At 40.2% G+C, this 5,896-nt stretch overlaps 1 protein-coding gene across 2 annotated transcripts in view; it reads right to left on the bottom strand.

The window, feature by feature from the left end:
• Nucleotides 1-5,896, bottom strand: part of HNF4A (hepatocyte nuclear factor 4 alpha) — a 51,455-nt gene that overhangs the window by 19,731 nt on the left and 25,828 nt on the right. The window lies entirely within an intron of this gene.

Here is a 5,896-nt window from a genome sequence, read left to right on the forward strand (position 1 = left end):
GATCCGCCGGTCCGGTCGTTCATTTCCAGCGACTATTCTCGTTCGTCGGCGTCGTTGGTTACTTTTTTTATCAACGATTTTTGCCCAATCGATCGTTCGTCGTTCGTTTCCAACGATAAAAATTGGAAGTGTGTACGCAGCTTAAGTGATTAAATCTAAAAGTGCAACTTTTGTATCACTTAATCTACTAAAAGTGTCAAATGTATAACATATATACATAGGACCAAAAAGAAGGCCATCTAAGGGGTGAGAAGCACAGAGAGATCCCATTTCCAAATAAGAAAGAGTTGGGAGGTGTGTAGGGAAGGGCTAGAACCTCAGTCAATTCTAAATAATGAGACCTGGAGGAGATTCTATTCCCATTCTAGCTGCCACCTGGACACATGAGAAATCTCCCCAGTGTAGGCACATGAAGGAATTGTTTTTCCTTGGTGTTAAAATGTCTTTTTATTAATGATCATGTTGGAGTGAAATACCCTTGCTTCATATTAAGCCTGGCATCCTTCAAATAATTAGAAAGTGGATAGATTTCTCCTCACTTCTGTCTGATACTCATTAATAAAACAGGAGGTGGGAAGAAATCTCCACAAATAGATAAATGTTTTGGTTTTGGATGGCATGGTGCCTGTCTATTCATTTCCTATGTACTTACTATGAACTCTAAGAAGTTGTATAGACACCAAAAAATGTACCTGACCCCTATGACCCTACACACCACAGGTTGTGTTGTCCCATATGTGGTGTGTTCAGGGTCAGGTGCTGTTGTACTGTGTAGATGTGCCTTGGGCTCTCATAAGAAATGAACATTTCTGTGACAACAGGCCATGTCTCCCCCCTTGTATAGAAAGCCAGCTCCATGAAGATATGTTTGTTGTGAAGAAACGTGAGTGGACTGCACACAGCCCCGACCTTAACCTTTGGGAAGAACTGGAATATCAACCGGTGAGCCAGGTCTTCTCATCCAATATCCTTATCTGACCTCACAAATGAATAAAATTTTCATAAATTTTCATGAAAGACAATATGCACACCAACGTCACTGGGAACTCCTGGGGAACGTCGGCGCACTGGCTGGGGGACAGATCGACGAAGAAGACATGGCCAGAGGATAGCAGGCCTCAGAAAGATGCCAGAGGATGCCAATGGGACCAGGTAAGGCTTTATTTTTTATTTTTTTAGCTACCCCGAGTGTGGCTTGGGGTTACCGCCTTCAGCTGTTTTTTTTTTTACCCCGAGCCACACTCGGGTTTACCACTCATGAGGTTAAGGGGGAAAGGCAACTTCATATTTGTTTTTATGGTTGTGAAATGGGTTGGGGGTCCTAATGGGTCAGCTAGTCGGGTGTTCCAATAGGTCAGATGGTCAGGTGTCCATAATTTCATGCTCATATAGTGTACAGCTCTGAAACCCCAGTCAATTATAAAACAAGGCTGCCTCCAGATACAGGTGACAAGTACACCTGGGTTCGGTATTTGTGGCTTCACTACAAGCAGCTTACGATGCCCAGTGCTTGAAAATACTTTCTCAGCGGTGAATCACTGCAGAGGAGATCAAGCACCCTCCCAGGAAGTTCCTGGGAAGAGGATCCTTGCTTCTATCTTTGGGGTGTCACCAACCTTATAGGATTGCTTAGGCTCGGGGTCTGCAGAAACCGTAGACCATTTTTTGCTCCAGTGTAACCAAAGTTTGGTTACGAAATATGCTAATATATTCTGTTTATGTACTTCTATTTCATTTATACCTATTCATATTTTGGATATATGTAAATATGTATATATGCTTTTATGAAAATCACTGAGGTTTATGGTTTGATGCAAGCTTTTAACAATAAAGGAAAGTTCGCACAGAAAGAACATTTCTGAAAATTGTGTGTCGTGGCAAACAAGTTTATTTCCAAGAAGAAGTTTATGGCTTGATAATGATATTAGCTGAGGGTGTAAAATCATTAAATTATCTGTGTTGTGTATTTCTGTGGTCAGCAATTCATCCCCAACACTGTAACGACAATTTTTACCTTACCTTTGCCAAGTTTGTGCTATAACAAGGTAAAAGCTTTCCCCTCAACCCCCTCCAATTTTCCTTCTCCACCACTCAGACTGCAAAGACAATGAAACTACCCGGTACTTAGGGAATCAGCAATATGGCTCCTTCCATGTGCCAAATATTACATACATATGAGGTGTCCAAAACCCAGTGTAAGCTATGACTAACACGGACAAAAGGCTAGTAAAGCCCCCCTTGCCAATTTTTTCTTGCTGAAGAATCTATTGGGCATGACGGACTTGTCACCATTGTTATACACCCTGAGACAAGCTTGGAACATTTCCCCTTTCTTGCTCCATTGATTGGCTCATCTTTCTGCCGATTATCCCTCTGCTCCTATCAGCATATTCTTTGTTAGCACATAAGCACTCCAGTACAACTGATTGACTGCTTGTACTCCTTCTCTCTTCCACATTCTAAACTCTGCCAAGGCCCAATACCAGTTCCAATCCATTTCATTATTTATTACTTCAATAAATGTATTATATTTGCAAAGTGTGTAAATACTGAAGAAATGTTTTTATATCTGCTAGATATCAGCTGTGTTTCCCATGTATAGGTAAAGCACTGTAATCTTTCCCCCAAACATAATTTATAACTCTGTGCATCATCTTACATGGGGCGGAAAGATGAAACTTCCCAACACAATCTGCGGCTTCTGAACACATATATATTTATAACTCAATCACACATAAATATCCAGCACCTTTTAAATAAATAAATCTTATCCTCTTTCTGCCTACAGAAGATCTGCTTAGTGATAATTAAAGGTGATAAAATCCATCTTGTTGGGAACGTCTGAGAAATCCAGCAATAAAAGTCACATGACTGCTGTGTGCGTGTCAGGAGTACATAATTCGTAGTGGAGGTTAATTGTTTGCAATTTTTTTATATCAGCCCAGCAAACAGAATACAGAAAGCTAAATTCTCAAAGGACCCATTACGACTTGTAGTTCCTAATTGGCTGTCCATTTTTCCCGACCTATGGCTGTCTATCCTAGGAGAACCTGAACGATCCAGCAATCCTGGAATGGATCTGGTCCAGGATTGAAAACATTGGACAACTAATAGCAAATTATTTTTAAGAAATGCAGTCTAGATTTGCTGGTTCATTCAGGTTTGCCCATGATGGTCTATCTTCTCCAGTCTTGGAGACCCTTGGTAAATCAGGCTCAATGTGTTATCTGAGAGCGATGTCTAACCTTTAACCCACCAGCTATATTTCTGCCTGCTCCATCTTTTTAAACATCGACCCTGCTCCTGCATAATGGTGGCAAATCCTGCACATGCATATAGTGGGACCACATCAGTTGTGAATTGGAGTGTGCCTGATTATCACTACCGGTAAATGCTGATATCAGTGTCTATTCTATAGATGTCATTGATACAACCAAACAGCACATGTAAAACAAAGAGGAACCTAATAGCATGTGAAGCCTAATTCAGCTTGGAAACTAAAGTTCCCTTTCAGGGTGCATGTAAAAAGTTAACACGCAGGATCTTTTTCAGTTCAAACATCTAAAAGTGTTTGGGGCATAAATGGTCTTTGAAGATTTAAAAAAACACCACATACCAAAGGCCAGGTTGGGTGCCTACAGATCTGGATGCTTGGCACACAGCCTTTTCTTGTGTGCGATGGGTAACTTGTGTCTATAAAGGACTAGATTGGCCTTTCCCAACCTTTGTGCCATTGGGTAACCCTTAAAATAATTTTCAGATTTCAGTAAACCATAACTCTAAATGCAAATATGTGCTGCTCATGGTACAATATTGCAATTAGTACGTTGTAGAACACATAGATTAGTGTTGTCATTCAGACATTTGGTTCAGTACTATTAAAATGTGAGACTTTGTTTGCTAGTTCTGAGTTATGTAGTGGGGCAGCTGATTCACAATACAAGTATACCCACATATCCTTGCATGGAAGGGAAAGACTCTAGCTAGGTCACATGAAGTTTTCCCACAACTGGCCCAAACACAATCTAGTTATCACAGTACAGCTGAATAACACTCCAGCTTATGTTTTATCTTTAACAACCTCTATAGAGGCTGAGGGTTCATCTGATGGGACCTTAACAAACAGCTAATCATTACAGAGGCTGACATGCAAAGCTGGAATTTGCCTAGCTGGCACATTTCCTCTAATTCCAATTAGGATTCTTTACGTAGATAACTATGGCAGGGGTTTTAAAACGGCAAAAATTAACCAACACTTCCACTGAAGAGTAGACACTTTGCAGTGTTATTATTTATCTCATGTGTCCTCCTGAAATCAATATACAGATACTGGGCTACTGAGAATCAAAGCACAAATATGTTTGCCTCACATCCGGCAATGCAGTGTTGATACATTAGCAATCTATCCAGAGGTTTTGTCTTAGGAGGACAGGAGTCCTATTGCCATTTCAGAACTGCCATGGACTCCCATTGTTTCAACTGCTCTCATTCAAGTATAAAGAAGTGGTTGCGAGTTCCAGAAAGTGACAAGTCGGATTTGCCCATATGGTTGCTTTTAGAAAACCCCAGCCACAACTGTGTACAAATGTATCCTGCTCCTGCATGCACAGCAGCATTTCACTATGTACATGGGAGTTGTATGATGGAACACTACTACCTTTCTTACTCATAAACAGTTTGTAGGGAGAAGGTTGTCTAGCTCCAAAAAGGGGAAAGAATTGGGGGGGAAGGTAGTAGTCACGTAGCACCCTCTGCTAAATGTTCAAACACTAGTGCATTAGGTACACATATAGCAATGGGTGCTGCCAAGTGACATTCACAGGAGTCATTGTACCCACCACCCCTGTACACAGTGGTTTTCCATGGAGTGTTCCATGGAAATATCTTTTAGTTAGGAGGTCCTGCCCTGCAAATCTGGGAGCCTGTTGAGGGAAGCCATGTATGGTTTAGGAATAAGGTAAACATGCCAGCTGCCCTCCATTTCCTGGTCACCCAAGCTGCATGCTTGGATATAGATCTGGTTGAAATTTAAGGTGAACTCTACACAATTTTATTGACTCCAATAGCAGTGCCTTTTTTTACAGTACTTTGCCTTCAACTTTAGCTTTTTCACATTTATCCTCATGTATTCTGCTAAGTTTCATCCATATTGAGAAGCTGAGTTGTCTTATTCCTCTTGGCCCTACTTCTGAGTTCCCCCGTCAGACAACATAACCAGGACAAACACCCCCTGATACAGCTATGCAGATTAAACTGCAGTTGATAGACAAGTTATAGCATCTTACTGGAAAAGTACAGATGTCCCGAATGTATTGGATATCCTACATAGGTTCAATATGCAGGTTTTCTATGAAAAATTGTTTGCTTATGATGCAGATAGGGCAAATAAATTGTATGCCTATTGGTCCCTGTGGTTTGCACATCCTAAAGGTACAGTACAACTTTAAAAGATTGTTTATAGTATTTTATAATTTTCTTTTATTTGCTATTGTACTGGGCGACTGTTGTATGCTGTTCTCTTTGGTTTTTGGCATGACGCGGGTAGCTCGGACCTTCTAGCCCATCCCTTATAAACACCATTGTCATAACTACCTTCTACTACCAAACTCCCCCTGCATACCAGCCACTCCCCCCAATTAAATACCCCAACACAAAATCTTGGATTTTAAATTGGCTGGCAAGCAGCCGTTTATTTAAAACACCAATAAATAAAGTTTAACTTTCCAAATAATTAACAAACAAATATCCAAATAAAAAAAATGCCAAAATAAATTACATTTTACACTTTGATAAGCATACATTAACATAAATTAACATAACACTCCATTATTAATATAATTATTATTAAACGGGATTATATAATGTTAACATATTACATTGAATATAGCTTAATGAA

The sequence above is a fragment of the Pyxicephalus adspersus genome, chromosome 6, assembly GCF_032062135.1.
Source record: "Pyxicephalus adspersus chromosome 6, UCB_Pads_2.0, whole genome shotgun sequence".
NCBI lineage: Eukaryota > Metazoa > Chordata > Amphibia > Anura > Pyxicephalidae > Pyxicephalus > Pyxicephalus adspersus.